This window comes from Etheostoma spectabile, unplaced genomic scaffold, assembly GCF_008692095.1.
Source record: "Etheostoma spectabile isolate EspeVRDwgs_2016 unplaced genomic scaffold, UIUC_Espe_1.0 scaffold00004231, whole genome shotgun sequence".
Taxonomy (NCBI): domain Eukaryota; kingdom Metazoa; phylum Chordata; class Actinopteri; order Perciformes; family Percidae; genus Etheostoma; species Etheostoma spectabile.
In genome coordinates this window covers 18,956-41,365 of record NW_022603123.1, presented here as the reverse complement: position 1 = coordinate 41,365, position 22,410 = coordinate 18,956, and the positions used below count along the sequence as shown (strand labels likewise).

General features: G+C 43.9%; 6 non-coding genes across 6 annotated transcripts; 4 read left to right on the top strand and 2 right to left on the bottom strand.

Annotated features, from left to right (window-relative positions):
* Positions 1-1,229: 1,229 nt before the first annotated feature.
* Positions 1,230-1,301, bottom strand: trnaq-cug (transfer RNA glutamine (anticodon CUG)). The gene has a single exon. It is a non-coding gene; the product is annotated as a tRNA-Gln (tRNA).
* A 1,982-nt stretch (positions 1,302-3,283) lies between these two features.
* Positions 3,284-3,365, top strand: trnas-aga (transfer RNA serine (anticodon AGA)). The gene has a single exon. It is a non-coding gene; the product is annotated as a tRNA-Ser (tRNA).
* Positions 3,366-10,659: 7,294 nt separating this feature from the next.
* trnae-cuc (transfer RNA glutamic acid (anticodon CUC)) lies at positions 10,660-10,731 on the top strand. The gene has a single exon. It is a non-coding gene; the product is annotated as a tRNA-Glu (tRNA).
* A 399-nt stretch (positions 10,732-11,130) lies between these two features.
* Positions 11,131-11,204, bottom strand: trnan-guu (transfer RNA asparagine (anticodon GUU)). Its single transcript has one exon. It is a non-coding gene; the product is annotated as a tRNA-Asn (tRNA).
* A 3,870-nt stretch (positions 11,205-15,074) lies between these two features.
* trnap-cgg (transfer RNA proline (anticodon CGG)) lies at positions 15,075-15,146 on the top strand. Its single transcript has one exon. It is a non-coding gene; the product is annotated as a tRNA-Pro (tRNA).
* A 4,319-nt stretch (positions 15,147-19,465) lies between these two features.
* On the top strand, positions 19,466-19,537 carry trnae-uuc (transfer RNA glutamic acid (anticodon UUC)). Its single transcript has one exon. It is a non-coding gene; the product is annotated as a tRNA-Glu (tRNA).
* Positions 19,538-22,410: the final 2,873 nt, after the last annotated feature.

The window sequence follows — 22,410 nt, the reverse complement described above, 5'->3', positions numbered from 1 at the left end:
GAAACAATCATAATTAAAATTATCACACCCCATTATATTCTCGGTTTTGAGGCATCGCCGCTACTATTTACGACATGGACAGACGTAATCCGGCTAAGAAGAGGCATTTTTCAGAAGTGGAGATTGCAAACCCTGACATCTCAGGTGCTCTGGTGCAGCCAGGTACCACCAGGACCAGGAGCAGCCGGCTACCACCAGGCCCAGGAGAATATGCCACCTAAGAAAAATGCAATCCTACCCGATGAGGTTGAGGAGATAAAGAAATCTCTGGACTTCTTGTCGGCGGAGATTTCTTCTGTTGCAGTGCAGTGCAACAGAAGAAAAATCATGGATCTGATGAGTAAAATACAAACGCTAAACGGGCAAAACGTGGAGAAGATTGCTTTTCTGAAACTTGAGTTGCTGACCTCGAGCAATGCAATGTGATTATCAGCGGCCTGAGAACCAAACAACGGAACCATGCCAGAGTGGCCGCAGACGCTGGATACACCACTGCTAGGCTGAGGGAAGCTCTCGAGGAGGAGAAGGAGACGCTGGAACAACAGGTGATTTGCTTTTTGGACAGCAAAGGCATTTATGTTGATAGCAGGGACATTGAGGATTGTCATACTCTGCCGAGCAAAAACAAACGGCCACTCCATTGGTAATAATCCGGTTCACCAACAGAAAGAAAAAGTCAGCACTCCTCAGACAAGGAAGGAAATTAAAAGGCATCCAAGTTTACATCAACAAACACCTCACCAAGAAAAATGCTGATATTGCCAAGAAAGCACTCATACTCAGAAAACAAAACAAGATCCAGGCAACATGGGCAAGAAATTGTAAAATATACATCAAACTTCATGGCTCTACGCCTGAGGCAGCAAAAGTGATTCTCATCAGGGACATCACCGAGCTGGATAAGTTTGAAGAAGGAATGAATCAAGAGCAACATAGGCCTACATAAGGTAACTGCACACAAACTGAATTGGACGTATCAAACACAATGATCATGGCAAACTTGGACAGAAACTTCTCTGTTACATATGATCAACTGAACTTGGAAACTTTCAAATACACAGAACTTAAACCACAAGACATTGAAAACAACATTGACCAAGATAATAATTTCTACAGTGGTTCTCACTGCCAGTGTGCATATTACACAGTTAAACCTGTAAGCTTACTGTAAACTAGATGTGGAAAGTTGAAAGGTTGATCTTTTTTACCTGTGCTGTGGCTTAAAAACCAGGTTCCACTGAGATTTGAACTCAGATCGCTGGATTCAGAGTCCAGAGTGCTAACCATTACACCATGGAACCTTTAAAAGTGTTGCAAGGGTTTGTTAACTAAAATGGACTAGTCCATACACACAATATATACATACTCTAAACAGAACAATACAGAGGCCGTCAGAGATGGCAAAAGTACTCACTGCCCGTGCTCAAGTAGAAGAAGAGATAATTGTGTTAACAAATACTCTGGTAAAAGTAGAAGTACTGATTTAACTTCTTTACTCAAGTAAAAGTACCAAAGTACAGGCTTAGCAATTTAATTAAAATATAAAAGTAAAAGTAGCCTTATGAATGACAAAGCTACCTAGGCCAGACAGATGTTACTAGAGAGCACACTGAGAAACTACAGTGGACATGGACATCCTCCCCCTGGGCCACGTCATCAGCCGCCATGGAGTCTCATTTCACTGTTATGCCGATGACACACAACTGTATGTGAAATATGACTCACAACCCACTGCAACTACAGCACCATCATCTTCAACACTCACCACCTGTCTGGAGGAGATAAAGGCGTGGATGAAACACAATTTTCTCCAGTTAAACAGCTCCAAAACCGAGGCAATCCTTGTTGGCACCTCACATCAAGTCCAGTCATCCTCCATAACCGGTTTAACTATCTCTGGTCAAGACATTCCCCTCTCCACAACAGTCACCAATCTTGGTGTAAGATTTGATCCACAACTCACCTTTGAAGCCCATATCAAAAACCTCTGCAAGATCTCCTTCTATCATCTCAGAAATATTGCAAAACTCCGTTCTACACTCACCTTAGCTGATGCTGAAAAACTGGTCCACGCCTTTGTCTCCTCCAGACTGGACTACTGTAACGCAATTCTCATCGGGATCCCTAACAAGAGTCTGCAGAAACTGCAATATATCCAGAACAGTGCTGCTAGGATCCTGATGAGAGTGCGAAAGTATGACCACATCACACCCATTCTCCACTCACTTCACTGGCTTCCCATTTCAGCAAGGATAGAATACAAGGTCTCAATCATCACCCACCAATGCATCTATGGAAATGCCCCCCCCTACCTGAAAGAACTACTCATCCCTCACACTTCAACACGATCCCTCCGCTCAAACAACTCCAACCGCCTCCTAATCCCCAGAACTAAACTCAGCACCATGGGTGATCGAGCCTTCTGCTCTACCGCTCCTCGGACGTGGAATGCCCTCCCTGACCATCTAAGGGCACCACAGACTTTGGAGACTTTTAAAAAAGGACTAAAAACATTTCTTTTTAGCAGAACTTATGAGTTTTAACCTTGCACAAAAATGTTGTTGCACTATTTATAGATATTTTACATTGATGTTTTTACCTTGCTTTTATGACCTTGACTGTAGCACTTTGAGATTTGTTTAAATGTAAAGTGCATTACAATAAAATTTATTATTATTATTATTATGGAGAAAAGACTCTTTATTCTTTATTCTTTATATGCCATTGCCTACATTTTAAATGGCCGTCTGCCAATAGGCCTAAAACATATATAACATATAGCCTATTTATATTGACAGAGACTGGGACTCCAGGTTAATAAGATTCTGACCGAGTAGCAAGATATGAATTCAAGTGTGATTTTGTGAGAAGTCTGTGTATGTTCCAATTTAATTAGATTAAATTTTGTAATGGTAACTCCAGGGAAATTATTTGAAATTTAGTGAGGACTAGATTAGAACTGGATTTAAAGCTAATTCTGGTTTCCAACTTCGGCCCAGGTAAAACACAGACGGAGACAACTCTCTGTTACTGCTTTATTACAATCAATCATCAGTATAAACATGGGGGGGGGGGGGGGGCAGCTCTGCTATGAATGTGTGTGTGGTAATAAAAGAAATAAACAACATTGTAAAGGCTACCATACACAATGTATAGGAATCTTACAGTGAGGAAAATAAGTATTTGAACACCCTGCTATTTTGCAAGTGCAGCTTAGGCATTATATGGTGTGTTGAGGTGCTACATGAACATTTCTGCAAACAGTCATAGCACGGCTTATCACGTTGTCGTGGCCGAGTGGTTAAGGCGATGGACTAGAAATCCGTTGGGGTCTCCCCGCGCAGGTTCAAATCCTGCCGACAACGAGCAGTGTTTTTTAAGAGTGGTACCAAACCAATGACACATCAGAGTATACCAAACCCCAGATGTGCTTTCATAAACAATATTGTCTTATCTCATAGGTACTGGAAGCAACCAGTCTCCACCAATGTATTTCTTATCAATCTGTGTTACAAGATTTGCAGTGAACGTTGTATTGTCCAGCAGAAAGGCAACAGGTTTGTTACTTTTTGACTATGATTTATACCATAGCAGTGCAAGCATTTTGCCCAGGTTTGATTTCCAGCCACCGCAGTTACATTTACAGGTTTTAAAGCCATACACAACATATTTCAATTTCCTTGCAAGAGTCATCCCAAAAGCATTAATAAAGATAAATCTAAGTCTATCTCAGAAAAAAGTCAAAAGAATTTCAAAATCTTCAGGGGATGTAGCTCAGTGTTAGAGCACATGCTTTACATGTATGAGGACCTGGCATCTCCAGCAGGTATTATGGTAGAGTCTTTAAAAGAGCTGCAACAGATATTACCTCCTGTGGTAATCTGACTGGTAAACAACACAACAAGCACTTTGAACGTACATATTTCACAGTTTCCATTTACAGTATTTATTACCTGTAGTGCAGTATATTTACTGTATTACACTCCAGTTTTTATGGGTGTTATAGCAGGAATAAAAATGTATGAGCACTGTCTTTATTTATGGATGAAATAATCTCTACATGAAATTAAGTTTACTGTTCAGCAGGTGGAGAGACATTTCACTTCAGACACTTGCAACATCAGAGGCTTTGTTAAACATCAACAGACGGGAAATATACTGATGATACAAAGCACAGGAATTAGCAGAGGATGGTTTTGATCCATCGACCTCTGGGTTATGGGCCCAGCATGCTTCCGCTGCGCCACTCTGCTCTGCTGATAACAATCAGGGGCTGGAAATATGTGATTGACATTTTGTGGGGAGATTTGGGAACCTGTGGCAACCAAGGTTCCAACAGCTTACGGGTTGTAAAGTTAAACATTTGGGAGACCTTGCAACTATCTTTTATTTGAGCTCCCTGATTACTCACACATTGATTATTCACATGTAACACTTGTGATTGGCTGGTGTTTTTTAAAAAAAAAGGGCATTGTGAGCACAGATATAAACATCAGTAAGGAGTCTACCAAGTTGCCTCTTATCATTTTAGTTTGGACACCCAGTGAGGCTTACAATGTAAAAAGAGGAGCCTGGTCGGGCTAGAACTCTCCTCTGCTGGATCGGGCTGTACTGCACCGCCTAATATACACCCTTGACATATGGATAGTCCTAATATTAATATACAGGCTTATATTGCAATCTCGTCACCCTACATGTAGGTGTACCTATATTTAAATGAACACACTGTAGCAAAGCTTATGTAGTGTTTTTAATTTTACCTGTGTTTTTTTCTGTGAGGGACAACTCTGTCCGGCTTATTTATGTAGCATGGAAGCTAGCGTTAGCTAACTAGCAGCCAGCCTGCTTCTAAACAAATACTTTTTAATTATCTCAACACTTTTTAACAGTCAAACTGAAACACTGGCGGTGAGCTCCAGGTCCTGCAGCTGCAGACGGACATGGATAGCTTCAGACCCGCTCACCACTAGTGTTGGTGGAATAGCAAGCTAGCGTTAGCAAACTAACCCCGCTTATAAATAAATATATTTTAATTATCCTAACACTTAAACAGTCAAACTGAAACACTGGCGGTGAGCTCCAGGTCTTGCAGCCACGAACGGACATCAATGGGTATAATGCGTGCCTTTTAAATTAAATTTTTTTTAAGCGGGCTGGTTGGTTAGTTCGCTAACGCTAGCTTGCTGGAGGTGGGCTCATGGGGGGTTGTGCCGCTGCTATCGGGTCTCGAGCTTTCCATGTCTCGCTGGAGATCAGATCCCGTTGAGGTCGGCAGCGGAGATTTCTAGCAAGAGTTGTCCCTCATCTGAGGATAGAAACCCTGTTAACCCCTCCCCCCATCCTGTTGGCTCGGAGCTCCACAGACTAAGTCCACAGGTACAACTTAGTTTTGCACCAAATGTATCGCAAGAAGTGTTGCAAAAGTTGAGACCGCAGACTTGCCGCTGTGGAAAAGTGACTGAAGTGAAAAAAAATGAAATAAAGTACAAGTACAGAATTTTTCTCCACAAGCTCTCAAATCATATTCTCTAAGTGTTCACATCACATCTACGCGCTCTCACATTTGCACCATATTTACCTCATATTCTTTGTTGAACTTTATTGCTTTACAAACACCAAAGCAGTAAGCGCTGTGACTAACATTACTCTTCTGAAGGGATTTTGGAGAGGGACATCAGGTAGAAATACTCTGGTTGACTAGCATGACACCATTGTATTCATATAATATCAATCCAGGCTAACGTGAATGACAGTGACTGCATGTTGCTTCCTCTAAATTTCAGGTTGTGGTCGACTAGCGAGGCCAGCTCGTCGGTTTGATAAACTGACCAGACCTGCATGCCTCTTGTTTCTTTGGGCTAGTTGTATTAGCTTTAGCCTGGCTGGTAGCAGCTTTCTGCTGGTTTCTTTAAGCTAACTATTTTAGCTTTAGCCTGGCTGGTAGCAACTTTCTGCTTGTTTTTTTAAGCTAACTATTTTGTCAGGGCTGCCAACTTTCCCCAAACCTTGGAGTGAGATTTGGGGGGGCCAATATTTTTCCGCGTACAAAGCAATTTCTTTGGGTCTTTATCCTTTAGGGTTTAAATTGGGATTTGTTATATGTGGGGGATGGGGCTCTCCCTAGGGGGGCTGGGGGTATGCCCCTCCAGGAAAAAAATTTGAAAAATAAACCATTAAATGGCACTTTCTGGAGAGTTTTTTCGCACAAAAAAAATGGAGAAATCAAGTCTTGCATGATATGTGCAAAACTGTAGGATTAAGAACCTTTGCATTGTTGTAGTATCAACAGGTTTTAGGGCATTCAGCATTTACATTATTAACTTCTTATGATATAAGAACTGACCCAGACAACGTGCCAAACATAATGAATCACATGAAGAGACAGTAGCATATGTCAGCAACAGCTGAGAAGATTTGGGTCTGTGGGGAACAGGTCCAGGGGTCCCTGGTGTAGGGACCAGGGACCCAAAGTTAAATTAATGTTGAGGGATCAACTAAGACCACTGAAATTCTAAAGAATGAGAACCACTGAGTTGCATAAATTCTAATCCTTTAACCTTTGTGCCAATGTTCAGTAATGTTAGGCCCTCATCCTCTGGCCCCACTTACTGTTTTTACTTTTTTGTGAAAATAAAGACTATTTGTTCATTTTAAAAAACATCAAATTAATAATTTACAGTTACATTTAGAGATGCAGAGGTTAGAGATGCACAATAGTGGCCCAACGTTGCAGTATCGTATAGTATAGTATAGTATATATAGTAGGCTATAGCTCAGATGTGTTTCAGCAGATTTCTGCACATGTTTACAACTTTATGCACATTCAAAATATAACTCCTCCCATCTCTGTTGTCCGAGATTTGGAGAGTTGTAATATAGTCTGCTGTGCATGTTATTGCTCCGCTGATATGGTGGATCTCATTCAGACCGTCTGACAGACACAGAGGACCATCTGGGTCTCTGGTCTCTGACAGAGTTTAGAGGAGGCTGTACGCTGCTCTTCATCGGAGGACTACACGGATGCAACGCGTCACTGCCCCCCCCCCAGAGCGAGTCCAATAACATGAACTGAAGTTGCTACACTACCAGCCGTGCTGCTCACCTCTATCTTTACAGAGAGAGTGGACACGAAGCGACGGACGGGTCTGTAATACTCAGAGCACATACCTGAAGCAGGGGAAATGCACCTGGGATGGCTCGTGAAAAAAATGTTCTCATTTTGCGACAATTTGAAAATTCCACAGACAGGGAGCGCTCTTGAACCCACTCACAGTCTCTGAAAGCACAACTAGTAGATCACAAGTGGCTCAACAGGTAAAAACATAGATAAACTCATCTTTCATAAATTTGACCGACCGGGTTGACACTTCAGCGTGAGAAATCGGGGGTGTGGCGTGTGCGCGTGTGAAACCATTTAAATGCGTGTGTCTCACGGCCAATGCGTGAGAGTTGGCAGCCCTGCATTCACGTTAGCCTGGATTGATTATTATATGAATACAATGGTGTCATGCTAGTCAACCAGCGTATTTCTACCTGATGTCCCTCTCCAAAATCACTTCAGAAGAGTAATGTTAATCACAGCGCTTACTTGCTTTGGTGTTTGTAAAGCATTAAAGTCTATCCCCAGATGAGGGACAACTCTGTCCGGCTTAGTTATGTAGCATGAAAGCTAGCATAAGCTTACTAGCATCCAGCCTGCTTCTAAATACTGTAAATACCTTTTAATTAGCTCAACACTTTTTAACAGTTAAACTGAAACACTGGCGCTGAGCTCCAGGTCCTGCAGACGATCCGCCGTCAGTGGGGCTTGGCCAGCGGGGAAACATCGCTAGAAAGCTCCGCTGCCGACCTCGACGTGATCTGATCTCCAGCGGGACATGGAAAGCTCCAGACCCGGTAGCAGCGGCGCAACCCCCCGGGAGCCCACCGCCAGTGTTGGGGGAATAGCAAGCTAGCGTTAGCAAACTAACCAACCAGCCCGCTTAAAAAAAATAAAAATGTAATTTAAAAGGCACGCATTTTACCCACTGATGGTGGTCCGTCCGTGGCTGCAAGACCTGGAGCTCACCCCATTGTTTGAGTTTGACTGTTAAAAGTGTTGAGATAATTCAAAGGTATTTATTTATAAGCGGGGTTAGTTTTCTAACGCTAGCTTGCTAATCCACCAACACTAGTGGCAGGGCTGCCAACTCTCACGCATTGGCCGTGAGACACACGCATTTAAATGGTTTCACACGCGCACACGCCACACCCCTGATTTCTGACGCTGAAGTGTCAACCGGTCCGTCAAATTTCTGAAAGATGAGTTTATCTATGTTTTACCTGTTGAGCCACTTGTGATCGACTAGTGTGCTTTCAGAGACTGTGAGGGGATCAAGAGCGCTCCCTGTCTGTGGAATTTTCAAATTGTCGCAAACTGAGAACATTTTTTTCACAATCCATCCCAGGTGCATTCCCGGCTTCAGGTATGAGCTCTGAGTATCACAGACCCGTCCGTCGCTTCGTGTCCACTCTCTCTGTAAAGATAGAGGTGAGCAGCGCGGCTGGTAGTGTAGCAACTTCAGTTCATGTTATTGGACTCGCTCTGGGGGGGGGGGCAGTGACGCGTTGCATCCGTGTAGTCCTCCAATTAAGAGCAGCGTACAGCCTACTCTAAACTCTGTCAGAGACCAGAGACCCAAATGGGCCTCTGAGTCTGTCAGACGGTCTGAATGAGATCCACCATATCAACGGAGCAATGACATGCACAGCAGACTATATTACACCATATACTATTATCTATATATAGCCTACTATATTACAACTCTCCACATCTCGGACAACAGAGATGGAGGAGTTATGTGCACAAGTTGTAAATATGAGCAGAAATCTGGTGAAACACACCTGAGCTATACTAGCCTATATTACTATAATATATATATATATATATATATATATATATATATATATATATATATATATATATACAGTATATATATATATACACGATACTGCAACGTTGGGCCACTATTGCATCTCTAACCTCTGTGCATCTCTAAATGTAACTGTAAATAATTAATTTGATGTTTTTTAAAATGAACAAATAGTCTTTATTTTCACAAAAAAAGTAAAAACAGTAAGTGGGGCCAGAGGATGAGGGCCAAACATTACTAAACATTGGCACAAAGGTTAAAGGATTAGAATTTATGCAACTCAGTGGTTCTCATTCTTTAGAATTTCAGTGGTCTAAGTTGATCCCTCAACATAATTTAACTTTGGGTCCCTGGTCCCTACACCAGGGACCCCTGGACCTGTTCACCACAGACCCAAATCTTCTCAGCTGTTGCTGACATATGCTACTGTCTCTTCATGTGGTTCATTATGTTTGGCACATTGTGTGGGTCAGTTCTTATATCATAAGAAGTTAATAATGTAAATGCTGAATGCTAAAACCTGTTGATACAACAACACAAAGGCTCCTACCCTACAGTTTTGCACATATCATGTAAGACTTGATTTCTCCATTTTTTTTTGCAAAAAACTCTCCAGAAAGTGCCATTTAATGGTTTACTTTTCAAATTTTTTCCTGGGGGGGCATACCCCCAGACCCCCCTAGGGAGTCCCCCATCCACCCCACATATACCAAATCCCATTTAAACCCTAAAGGTAAAGACCCAAAGAAATTGCTTTGTACGCGGAAAAATATGGGTTGGCCCCCCCCAAATCTCACTCCAAGGTTTTTGGAAAAGTTGGCAGCCCTGTGACAGTAACTACCCAGAAGCATTTCCAGGTAATCACTAAACCTCTGTCTTACTACGTATAAAATAGAAACAGGTGTTTTGCATTTTCCACCACTGATTCATGGTTTTTATTTCAGAAACTACCGGAAAGCATTTCCAAGTAATCACTACACCCTGTTTTTGTATTATTACCATGTAATTAAATCGAAACAGGCAGTTTTGTATTTTGCACCACTGCCTTCTAAATCTCTAACCATGCGCCATTTCTTGCTAAAACAATATAACCAACAATATGTTAAATTAAATTTGATAGATCTAACTCCCTGATGGTCTAATGGCTAGGATTTGGCGCCCTCACCGCCGCAGCCGGGGTTCAGTTCCCGGTCAGGGAATGGTCAGGACTTGACAGATACAGATTTAAAAGAGCAAGTTTTTGGTTGATTTGTCAAATTCTTCCTCATTAGTTTAACGTTTTAAAGAGTACCATTTCCTTTAAAGCAGACCCCCGACAGTGGATGTATCCTTTTGTCATCATTGATGGGTCATAAACACTTCATCTGCCTCCATCTCAATAACAATTCAAGCAGTAACTAAACCCCTAACCAACATTTTTAACTGAAAACCAATGTATGTGAGTGTCAAGTAATGTTATTGTTGGATTCAGGTCCAAATTTTGACATTTTAGCGCAATGCAAAGGTGCATAACAGATTTTTTTCCTACATACCTGGGGCGATGCAAAGCAGGGGTGGCCAACTAGTCAAGGAACAGCAAGAGACTTGGTATTTAAGAATACAAACTGACTATGTGACAGATGTGTAATCTGTCATGGCCTTCCTTCTGAAGCTCTAGCCAGGCGCCACTCCTCGCCTAAAACAATGAGTCATTCCAGTAAGTGAAAAGAAAACTCACATCTACAAAGATAAATTTGATAGATGTGACTCCCTGATGGTCTAGTGGCTAGGATTCGGCGCTCTCACCGCCGCGGCCCGGGTTCGATTCCCAGTCAGGGAATGGTCAGGACTTGAGAGACTCAGGTGTGATGTTTGAAAGAATAAGGACTTGATTTTCATCTGTCAAATTCTTCCTCATTAGTTTAAATGAACTGACAACATCATTATATGACTTACAGTTCTCAAAGACGCACACAATCTCAACTGGTTATCCTTTAGACACCTAGTCTCTTTTTCTTTTCTCTCACTTTTTGTCTCAGTCTGGCCTTATGTGTTGCTTGTATTAGATCAAGTGACCTGCATACCAATGACCGTAAAGATTAATATGTACAGTACATGGTTTCAGAAATGTACCTTTAGATAAAGGTAAGGCCACTTGGGTTATCTTAGGGCTGCTCTATATTCATCTGCAGAATGATAACCCTAGAGTAGCTTACTCCAGGTTATTTTAAGCATCAAACGTCCCTGGGTGGACTTGAACCACCATCCTTTCGGTTAACAGCCGACTGCGCTGACCTATTGCGCCACAGAGACTGCGCCTGTCTGGTGTTTTATAAGTGGGAACTCGATTTTAAGCCACAAGCATTTGCTTTATGGCTTTTTGAGGTTGAGCTGCACATGTATGCTTATCAGGCTATTTTCCTGTTACTCAGAAATTGGGGGAAGCTGACTCATGCGGAAATGTAGAAGCTGGACGTGCATTGTACTGTTCTTACATGTCAACTGGATTCTGACTTTGAATTCAAATATTTGGCATCCAAGAAAATTTGGGAACTGATGATGTATCAGTCATTGTGCTGGTGGTTTCTTGGTCACAGCAACAAGCTGGATCATACAGTTACACGCCATGTATCACAAAACTGTTGGGGGGGGCCTTATGTATTTGCTTGGATTACATCAAGTGACCTGCATACCAGAATCAGAATCAGAATCAGCTTTATTCGCCAGGTATGAGGACACATACGAGGAATTTTTCTTTGGAGCAGTGTTGCTCACACTGTGCTTACACACAAAACACAAAACAACCGAAACAAAAAAATATACACACTAGTCTATACACACAATATATACATACTCTAAACAGAACAATACAGAGGCCGTCAGAGATGGCAAAAGTACTCACTGCCCGTGCTCAAGTAGAAGAACAGATAATTGTGTTAACAAATACTCTAGTAAAAGTAGAAGTATTGATTTAACTTCTTTACTTATGTTGTTTTTGTACAGACTTAACAACTTTTAAGGCTATTGTCACCGTTTTGACAGAGCCCTGCTCCCAGTCTCTATGCTAAGCTAAACTTGCTGCTGGCTGTAGCCCTTATTTTATCATTATCATTACTTTAATTCTGGTTTTAAGTACACCATGTTTGGTGCAGCCCAAGTTAACTTTAGCATTGTATATTAACGTTGTCCCCATCTCAAAATAAAGTTTTCCAATGGGTATTTGTTCCAGTATGGGAATGTAGGCCATCACTTTGTGCCAGAGTCTCGGCCAGAACATCGGCATGAGGTGGAACAACGTACGCAACTCTGCAGGTAAAAGATAACATGAAACCTTGATAATGCAGGGGGCGATAGAGAGATCTAATAAACCAGGCGCTTAACTGAATAAATGATCAAAGCAAGATCAGTGTGGAAGATTGAGAGGAGGAGGGATGGTTTTGAGGGGGGGTGTTGGAGAGAGAGTTGGGTGTTGTATCCGTGTCCATCAGTTCTCTTCTGTCATTAGACTCTTCTATTGGGTGACAAGTCACCTGTGTCCAAGAAGGAGGGGGCGGTGGTTAGAACATTGCTGCCACTGAACACTGGGCTCTGACTAATGTTGAAGAGCCATTATGCCTATTATTTAACGTCAGGACAAGAGCTCAGTGCACACACTATAGGCTCTCCATGCCTCTGTCACTAGGTGCCAGTTCTATGGAAAGTCTACACTCACCGGCCACTTTATTAGGTACCCCATGCTAGTAATGGGTTGGACCCCCTTTTGCCTTCAGAACTGCCTCAATTCTTCGTGGCATAGATTCAACAAGGTGCTGGAAGCATTCCTCAGGGAGTTTGGTCCATATTGACATGATGGCATCACACAGTTGCCGCAGATTTGTCGGCTGCACATCCATGATGCGAATCTCCCGTATCACCACATCCCAAAGATGCTCTACTGGATTGAGATCTGGTGACTGTGGAGGCCATTTGAGTACAGCGAACTCATTGTCATGTTCAAGAAACCAGTCTGTGATGATTCCAGCTTTATGACATGGCACATTATCCTGCTGAAGGTAGCCATCAGAAGTTGGGTACATTATGGTCATAAAGGGATGGACCATGGTCAGCAACAATACTCAGGTAGGCTGTGGCGTTGCAACGATGCTCAATTGGTACCAAGGGGCCCAAAGAGTGCCAAGAAAAATATCCCCACACCATGACACCACCACCACCAGCCTGAACCGTTGATACAAGGCAGGATGGATCCATGCTTTCATGTTGTAGACGCCAAATTCTGACCCTACCATCGACTGTCGCAGCAGAAATCGAGACTCATCAGACCAGGCAACGTTTTTCCAATCTTCTATTGTCCAATTTCGATGAGCTTGTGCAAATTGTAGTCTCAGTTTCCTGTTTCTTAGCTGAAAGGAGTGGCACCCGATGTGGTCTTCTGCTGCTGTAGCCCATCTGCCTCAAAGTTCGACGTACTGTGCGTTCAGAGATGCTCTTCTGCCCACCTTGGTTGTAACGGGTTGTTATTTGAGTCACTGTGCCCTTCTATCAGCTCGAACCAGTCTGGCCATTCTCCTCTGACCTCTGGCATCAACAGGCATTTCCGCCCACAGAACTGCGCTCACTGGATGTTTTTTCTTTTTCGGACCATTCTCTGTAAACCTAGAGATGGTTGTGCGTGAAAATCCCAGTAGATTAGCAGTTTCTGAAATACTCAGACCAGCCCTTCTGGCACCAACAATCATGCCACGTTCAAAGTCACTCAAATCACCTTTCTTCCCCATAATGATGCTCGGTTTTGAACTGCAGGAGATTCTCTTGACCATGTCTACATGCCTAAATGCATTGAGTTGCCGCCATGTGATTGGCTGCTTAGAAATTAAGTGTTAACGAGCAGTTGGACAGGTGTACCTAATAAAGTGGCCGGTGAGTGTATTCTTCTTTGCTGATCATAACTCTCGCTGCAGCACGTGAAATGTTATATCTTGGGTTGTAAATGCCAATTAACACATTATGTTTTTCCTTTCCTTTCCTTTGAGTCACCTTTTCCCACTCATCTATGCTCTTCTTCCTCCTTGTCTTCATTACAGGGGACTGCAGGTGCCCAGATGCTTAGCTGGGCTGCATCATGGAAGACACAGGGTAAAAATTCACATCATAGCACACTGATGTGAACAACAAAAACAAAACACAACAGACCTGCAAAAGTAATCTCTTCTCTGTTTGTTGACAAAATTAAACAGCAAGACTGTTTTCTTGTCGCTGCAATTTGTTCTGTTCATTTTACTTAATTAGACAATTAAACACCGGTAACAGAGGGATGCTTTGACTTTTACTCACAATCTCAATCACAGCTTGCATTTGATGCGTTGAAACATCAGACACCAGCATGCCCACCACCTTGAAAGAATTACAAAATTAATAATTAAAAGTATTTACTACACAGAATGTGATTTTTTAATGTGATTTGGCTCTCCTAAACAGAGGGAACCATACAGATTTGAATTATTCATATGAGTAATATCCTACTACAGATGGTAACATTTATGTCAGATTGCAAAGTGGTGGCACAGACACCCACATTCCTTACTGGCAGAAAAGTATTGAGTATTGATTGAATTATTTAAGAGTCGTAGCAAACCAATGAAAAGGGTTATAGAACAAATGTGTTATGTCCTTAGACATACTATCCAAGCAGGGCGATGAGTACAGAGATGTGGGTGCTAGCAAGATGGATGTAGGTTGCCCATTGTTCATTTAGACTTACCAGCAACATTGTTATGATACAAACCTGCTTGAAAAACAGCCACAATTCTTTTTAAAGACTTGTGCATGGAACACACATGAGACGGCAGTGTCTAAAGTGTTCAGGTATGTCAAACGGACAACTCATCTAGCAGAATGTGCAATTTCACGCTTGAACAGGGACTTGAACCCTGGACCCTCAGAATAAAAGTCTGATGCTCTACCAACTGAGCTACCCAGGCTTCTAAAGAGACTGGCTGTGGAAAAAACAATCACAAATTCATCACGATTTACTATCACTTTTTACTGACAAAATCAAGTCTGTATTTTGGTAAAAAATTTGTATCAAATGTTTCCTGTTGTCAAATGAGATCGGAAAGCTGAATCGGGCCGTGGAGCCATGAAAGCATCCCATGACAATCTACTAGATTGAAGTGGCTTTTAAGTGGCTCGTTGGTGTAGTGGTATGATTCTCGCTTCGGGTGTGAGAGGTCCCGGGTTAAACTCCCGGACGAGCCCTCATGGCAGGAGCTGTTACAAGCCTAATCTGTTTAAAATCCAGTTTATCGTTAATTTAACACAGATTAGAAGCAAGCAATGTGTTGGCAATTTTCATATCCTGCTTCAACGGCACGCAATAGAAAAAACTGGGAAAAAATGTCAGGAACAAACATGACTCTCCTTGTTCGTTGGTCTAGGTTTATGATTCTCGCTTAGGGTGCGATAGGGTCTGGATGAGACTACTTTGCATAGAAGTGGAGGTATGGATTGAATAATCTGGTTTATTTATTGAGTGTGATGGACGAGAGAGTGTCACCTATTTGGCAAAGTCCTCACAATATTACTATACTTTTTACTGGCAAAATCAAGTCTGTGTTTTTGTATCAAATGTTTCCTGTTGGCAAATGATATCGGGAAACTGACTCAAGCTGCATTTCCTTTTTACGAATATGAATGTTAACCTGCAGTTCTGGAATGTTAAGTTGCAGTTCTGGAACAATAGGTTGAAATTGTAGAATTTTAAGAGTTGCGGTCCTAAACTGTTAATTACAGTTCTAAAATGGTACATTGTAGTTCTAGAATGTTAAGCTGCAGTTCTAGAACAATAGGTTGAAGTTTTAGAATTTGAACATACATTGTCAACAGACTTTAGTTTGATCTGAGGAACAGGAGGTCAGCACAAGCCATTATTGTAGAATGCAGGCACATTTTAGACTGGTAAATTACAGGGATTTTTACACTGGGATGGACCTGCTAATCTTGCGATTGGCCGACGATCTGCCCCAATACAGTGCAGAACTCAGGCATTCCCACTCTCTAAAACACCACCGCCCAACGTGGGCTCGAACCCACGACCCTGAGATTAAGAGTCTCATGCTCTACCGACTGAGCTAGCCAGGCACTTCTTAACCCTTTTGTTGTCCTTTGGGTCCTGGGGACCCGTGCAGTTTTACCCATAGTGTTGTCCTTCAAGTCCCCGGGACCCGTGACGTTGTACTTTGGGTTCCAGGGAGCCGTAGCATTGTCCTTTGGGTCCCGAGGACCCTTGACGTGGTCCTTTGGGTCCCGGGACCCATGACATTGTCGTTTGGGTCCTGGGGACCCTTGACGTTCCTTTTCGGGTCCCAGGGACCCTTGACATTGTCCTTCGGGTCCATAGGACCCGTGGCATTGGCCTTGCGGGTCCCAAGGACCTGTGGCATTGTCCTTCGGGTCCCGGGGACCCTTTACGTTGTCCTTCGGGTCCATAGGAGCTTTGACGTTGTCCTTCGGGTCCCGGGCACCCTTGACGTTGTCCTTTGGGTTCCAGGGACCCGTGGAATTGTCCTTCAGGTCACAGGGACCCTTACGTTGTCCTACGGGTCCCGGGACCCATGACGTTGTTGTTTGGGTCCCGGGGACCCATGACGTTGTCCTTCGGGTCCCAAGGACCTGTGCCATTGTCCTTTGGGTCCCGGGGACCCTTGACGTTGTCCTTCGGGTTCATAGGACCTGTGGCATTGTCCTTTGGGTCCCTGGGACCCGTGGTATTGTCCTTCGGGTCCCGAGGACCCTTGACGTTGTCCTTCGGGTTCCAGGGACCCGTGGCATTGGCCTTATGGGTCCTTGGGACCCGTGGCATTGTCCTTCGGGTCCCGGGGACCCTTGACGTTGTCCTTTGGGTCCTAGGGACCCGTGACATTGTTCTTTCGGGTCACATGGACCCGTGGCGTTGTCCTTTTGGGTCACGGGGACACGTGGCGTTGTCCTTCGGGTCCCTAGGACCCGCGACATTGTCCTTCGGGTCCCAGGGACTCGTGGAATTGTCCTTCAGGTCACAGGGACCCTTGGCATTGGTGGTACACTCAATCGGACGTATTATTTCTGCTACCCTCCCATCGTCCTGCTTTTGAGTCCCTGGGATTCTGGCCAGTGGCTTGTAGTTGTAGTAAAAACAGGAAAGGCAAAGGCGAGTGGAAAGGGAGGTTAAAAAATAAAACTAAAGGCTTGACATCAGTCTACTATTATTTTCATTACACACACACACACAATATACACTTTAGACACATTTGTCTTCTTGTTCTCGTCATTTTTTTCACGTCATCTTGTTTTGGACCTGTGCACTTGTTGCACGTGGCTCGGCACAGCCGGGGAGCAGCTGCAGCATGGCCCGTCGTTTGACTCTGGAGTTGAAGCTGCATCGGATTCTCGTGAGCGGCGTTGCCGCTAGCAATGTCTCCGCTGAAGCCAAGGTACAAAAAGGAGAAAACCCACAAGAGGCCCGCGACAAACACGACGACGACAACCACCACCACGTGACTGTGATGGCGGTTGTGTGCGTCACAAGAGGACCAACACATACACGACCACAGCGGCGAAAAAGACTACTGCTGCTACGACGACGACGACAAAGATGATGACCAAGGCCAAGTGGACGTTGAAGTTCAAGACGAAGAAGGAGAACAAGTGAAGGAAGAAGAAGTAGAGGAAGAAGAAGACGAAGACAAAAAAGTACAAATAGGAGAAGACGACGAAGAAGAAGAGGAAGAAGAAGAAGAAGAAGAAGAAGAAGATGGTAGTGAAGACGAGGGGCAAGAGGAGGATGAGGAAACATTTGTGTCAAAAGATGGCAAAGTCAAATGGTCCTCGAAAACGTGTCATCCCAGTGTCCCTAGACCTCATTGCCACGCTACCGAAAAAGACAAACCCGACCAAGAAGAGGACACAACAGACGCTGCTGTTTGTGGCTGCCACAAATCTCGAGGGTCAAAGGAGATGCGCCACAGCCGGAAAGTGGAAAGAGATGGACGTCACGGACCTGCGAGCCTACCTCGGGCTGCTGCTCCTCGCGGGCGTGTACCGGTCCCGCAACGAGGCCTTGGAGAGCCTGTGGCACGAGGAGAGCGGCAGGGCCATGTTCCGTGCCACGGTGCCAATCAAGCAGTTCCACGCGTACTCTAGACTGTTGCGATTTGACGACCGTGTGTCAAGAGCTGCCCAATGAGCCTCGGACAAACTGGCTGCCGTACGAGAGGTGTGGGACGAGTGGACGCGGCAGCTGCCTCGCCTCTACAACCCGGGCACCGACGTGACGGTGGACGAGCAGCTGGTGCCCTTTCGAGGTGTTGTATTTGTTGCTTTGTTGTTGTTTTCGTTTGTTTTTTTTGTACCATTGCCGTACAATTGTCTTAGTGTGTGTGTGTGTGTGTTACATTTTTTCTTCCATCTCTTTCCATCATGTTCCATCTTCTTGTTTGGACACGCCACTTTCACACACCCGAGAGGGATCTGGTCGCCCGCGTGGTGCTGGACGTGACCGAGGGCCTGAGGGGCCCGCGTAACGCGACGTGCGACAACTTTTTCACCTCCTACGCGCTGGCCCAGCGGCTGCTCGTCGAGCGGCGCCTCACCGCGGTGGGCACGATGGGCAAAAACAAGCCTGAGCTGCCGGGGGCGTTGCCCGCCACAAAGGGCCGTGCGGTCTTCTCGTCCAAGTTTGCCTTCACGCCCGTCCCCACTCTGGTGTCCTACGTGCCCAAGAGGCACAGGAACGTGGTGCTGCTGAGCACGCTGCACACGGGGGATGCGCGCGTTGGCGCCGGCAGGCAAGCCAAACCTGACATCATCCTCCACTACAACCACATCAAGGGAGGCGTGGACAACCTGGACAAGCTCGTGGACACATACAGCTGTCGCTGGAAGATGGTGCGCTGGCCCCTCGCCGTGTTCCACAACATCCTCGACGTGTCCGCCTACAACGCCTTTGTGCTGTGGCGAGAGCTCAGGCCCGAGTGGATGCGCGGCAAGCTCAACAAGAGGAGGGCGTTCCTCGAGCAGTTGGGAAGGGCGTTTGTGAATCCGCTCATCGAGAGACGGCGGCGTCTGCCTCGCACGGAGGCGTCCGCCGCACTTGTCAAAGCCGTCGTCAAAGCGAGGAGGTCCTGTGGTGGTGGCGGCTGTAGTGGCGGCTGTAGTGGCGGCAGCGGCGGCAGCGGCGGCAGCGGCGGCGGCACAGTCACAAGGGGCCTAGAGGAGGACGGGGATTCTGAACCGGACACACCGAGGGTGCAAAGCAAAAGGAAGCAGTGTCAGCTCTGTCCAGAGGGAAAGGACCGCAAATCACACATTGTGTGCAGTGGCTGCAAGAGATACATCTGCGGGAGCTGCTCGCGGGCCTACTACTGTGCAGACTGTGTTTGTCCTTAGCCTCTTGGCCCGCGTGGACAAAGCCCCGAACAAACCTTGAATCTGTTTTGGATAAACACACACATGGGGCATGTTGAGTAGTCACCTGGTCGCTAATGTAACTTGAAGAAGCTCCACATTTGACAGTATTGACTGGAAGTGATAGTAATCAGTCCCATATGGTCTAGCGGTTAGGATTCCTGGTTTTCACCCAGGTGGCCCGGGTTCAACTCCCGGTATGGGAATCAATGAAGGTCTCTAGCAAGATAACTAAGCCATTTATTATTGGTCTTGTATTAAATCATGGATGTAGTTTTACGTACTACTCGTCATTAATGGAGGAAAATAGGAACAACCCCAGGTTTATCTTCAGCACTGTAGCCAGGCTGACGGAAGGTTATATGGTTATACAGATATATATATATGTACGGATATAGGTTGCCCATTGTTCATTTAGACTTACCAGCAACATTGTTATGATACCATTAAGTTATGAAGACCATTAAGCTTGTTGCAATGATCACGGTCTTCTGGACAGCAGGAGAGTAGACCATAATTTGCACAATGCCTGAGAACACCAAATGTTATTGCACACCTGGTTGAAAATTGGCTAAATTGGCCAAAACGGTTAAAAAGCTCAAAGTCACAACTCATCATGGCCACTAGCAGATTGTGAAAATCCTGCAAACCTGCATGACATAACTGGCACCACTATGCCAGTTGTTCATGAATTGCAGCTCAAATTTCTAGAATGAAAGCTTAACTTTCTAGAACTGCAGCTTAACATTCTAGAATTTAAAGCTAACATTGTAGAATGGCAGCTTAACATTCTTGAACTTCAACCTAACATTCTAGAACTGCCAAGTAACATTCTAGAACTGTAACATTTCAGAAGTTGTAAGTGAAATTTTTGGACCGCAACTCAAAACTTGAGGAGTGCCTGGCTAGCTCAGTCGGTAGAGCATGAGACTCTCAGGGGTGTGGGTTCGAGCCCCACGTTGGGTGGTGGTGTTTGAGAGAGTGGGAATCCCTCAGTTCTGCACAGTATCAGATGGCTGTACTGGGGTGGATCGTCTGTCAATCGCAAGATCAGCAGTTCCATCCCAGTGTACTAATCCCTTTAATTTACCAGACTGAAATGTGCCTGCATTCTATGATCATGGCCTGTGCTGACCTCCTGTTCCTCAGATCAAACTAAAGTCTCGGGACAATGCATGTTCTTCAACCTATTGTTCTAGAACTGCAGCTTAACATTCAATGTAACATTGTAGAACTGTAATTAACAGTTTAGGGCCGCAACTCTTAAAATTCTACAACTTCAACCTATTGTTCCAGAACTGCAACTTAACATTCCAGAATTGCAGGTTAACATTCTTGAACTTTGACCTAACATTCTAGATTAACAGCTTAACATTCTAGAAATTAAACATAACATTCTAGAACTACAACACAACATTGTAGAACTGTAAGTAACATTTTAGGACCATAACTCTTAAAATTCTAAAACTACAACCTATTGTTCTAGAACTGCAACTTAACATTCCAGAACTGCAGCTTAACATTCCAGAACTGCAGCTTAACATTCTTGAACTTAAATCTAACATTCTAGAACTGAATATTAACATTCTAGAACTCAAACCTAGCATTCTAGAACTGCAACTTACCATTCTAGAACTAAGATGTAACCTTTTAGAACTGTAAGTAACATTTTGGGACCGCAACTTACAAATATTCTAAAACTTCAACCTATTGGTCTTAATTGCAACTTTACATTGTATAATGGCAGCCTAACGTTCTAGAACTACAACATAACATTGTTGAACTGTAAGTAACATTTTAGGACCATGACTCTTAAAATTCTAAAACTACAATCTATTGTTCTAAACTGCAATTTAACATTCCAGAACTGCAGCTTACCATTCTAAAACTACAATGTAACATTTTAGGACTATGAGCAACCTTTTGGGAATGCAACTTATACAAATTCTAAAACTTCAACCTATTGTTCTGGAATTGCAACTCAAATTTCTAGAATGAAAGCTTAACTTTCTAGAACTGCATCTTTACATTCTAGAACTTCAACCTAACATTCTAGAACTGCAGCTTAACATTCTAGAATTTAAAGCTAACATTGTAGAATGGCAGCTTAACATTCTAGAACTTCAACCTAACATTCTAGAACTGTAACATTTCAGAACTTTTGAGTGAAATATTTGGACCGCAACTCAAATCTTGAGAAGTGCCTGGCTAGCTCAGTCGGTAGAGCATGAGAGCATAATCTCAGGGTCGTGGGTTCAAGCCCCACGTTGGGTGATGGTGTTTTAGAGAGTGTGAATGCCTGAGTTCTGCACAGTATCAGGTTTCTGTATTGGGGCAGATCGAATGTCAATCGCAAGATTAGCAGTTCCATCCCAGTGTAAAAATCACTGAAATTTACCAGACTTCTAGCATTCTACGATCGTGGCCTGTGCTGACCTCCTGTTCCTCAGATCAAACTAAAGTCTGGTGACGATGCATGTTCAAATTCTAAAATTTCAACCTATTGTTCTAGAACTGCAACTTAACATTCCAGAACTGCAGCTTAAAAGAAAGTTGACATTAATCAAAAAGAAAGTTGATGTGTATATGCATTAATCAAAAAGAAAGTGCATGTGTATATTCATACTAACGGCAGACTGTCAGTAGAAACAAACATTTTTTGTTGTAAGAAAACTTGTTTAATTTGTTATTAATCTATTTTGTAATTTTACATATGTTTAAAAATATCAGAATTCATATTGATATTGCAGTATTCATAATCAATATTGCAAAATCACATTTTGTCAAGATCATGCAGCCCTAGTGTGTGTGTGTGTGTGTGTGTGTGTGTGTGTGTGTGTGTGTGTGTGTGTGTGTGTGTGTGTGTGTGTGTGTGTGTGTGTGTCATCTGGTGGGTGTTGATGGACTGCGGATCACGGAGCAGACACGAAGCGGAGTGGATCTGCCGCTGGTGGAAGTCAGGGGAAAGGCCTCCTGTGTGGCGTGAGCATGGCATTTTCTTGGTCTTTCCACACCAGAAACTTTTCTGACGTGGCGATGTTGTTGTTAATCTTGTCTGTACACATGGGACTGAAATGCT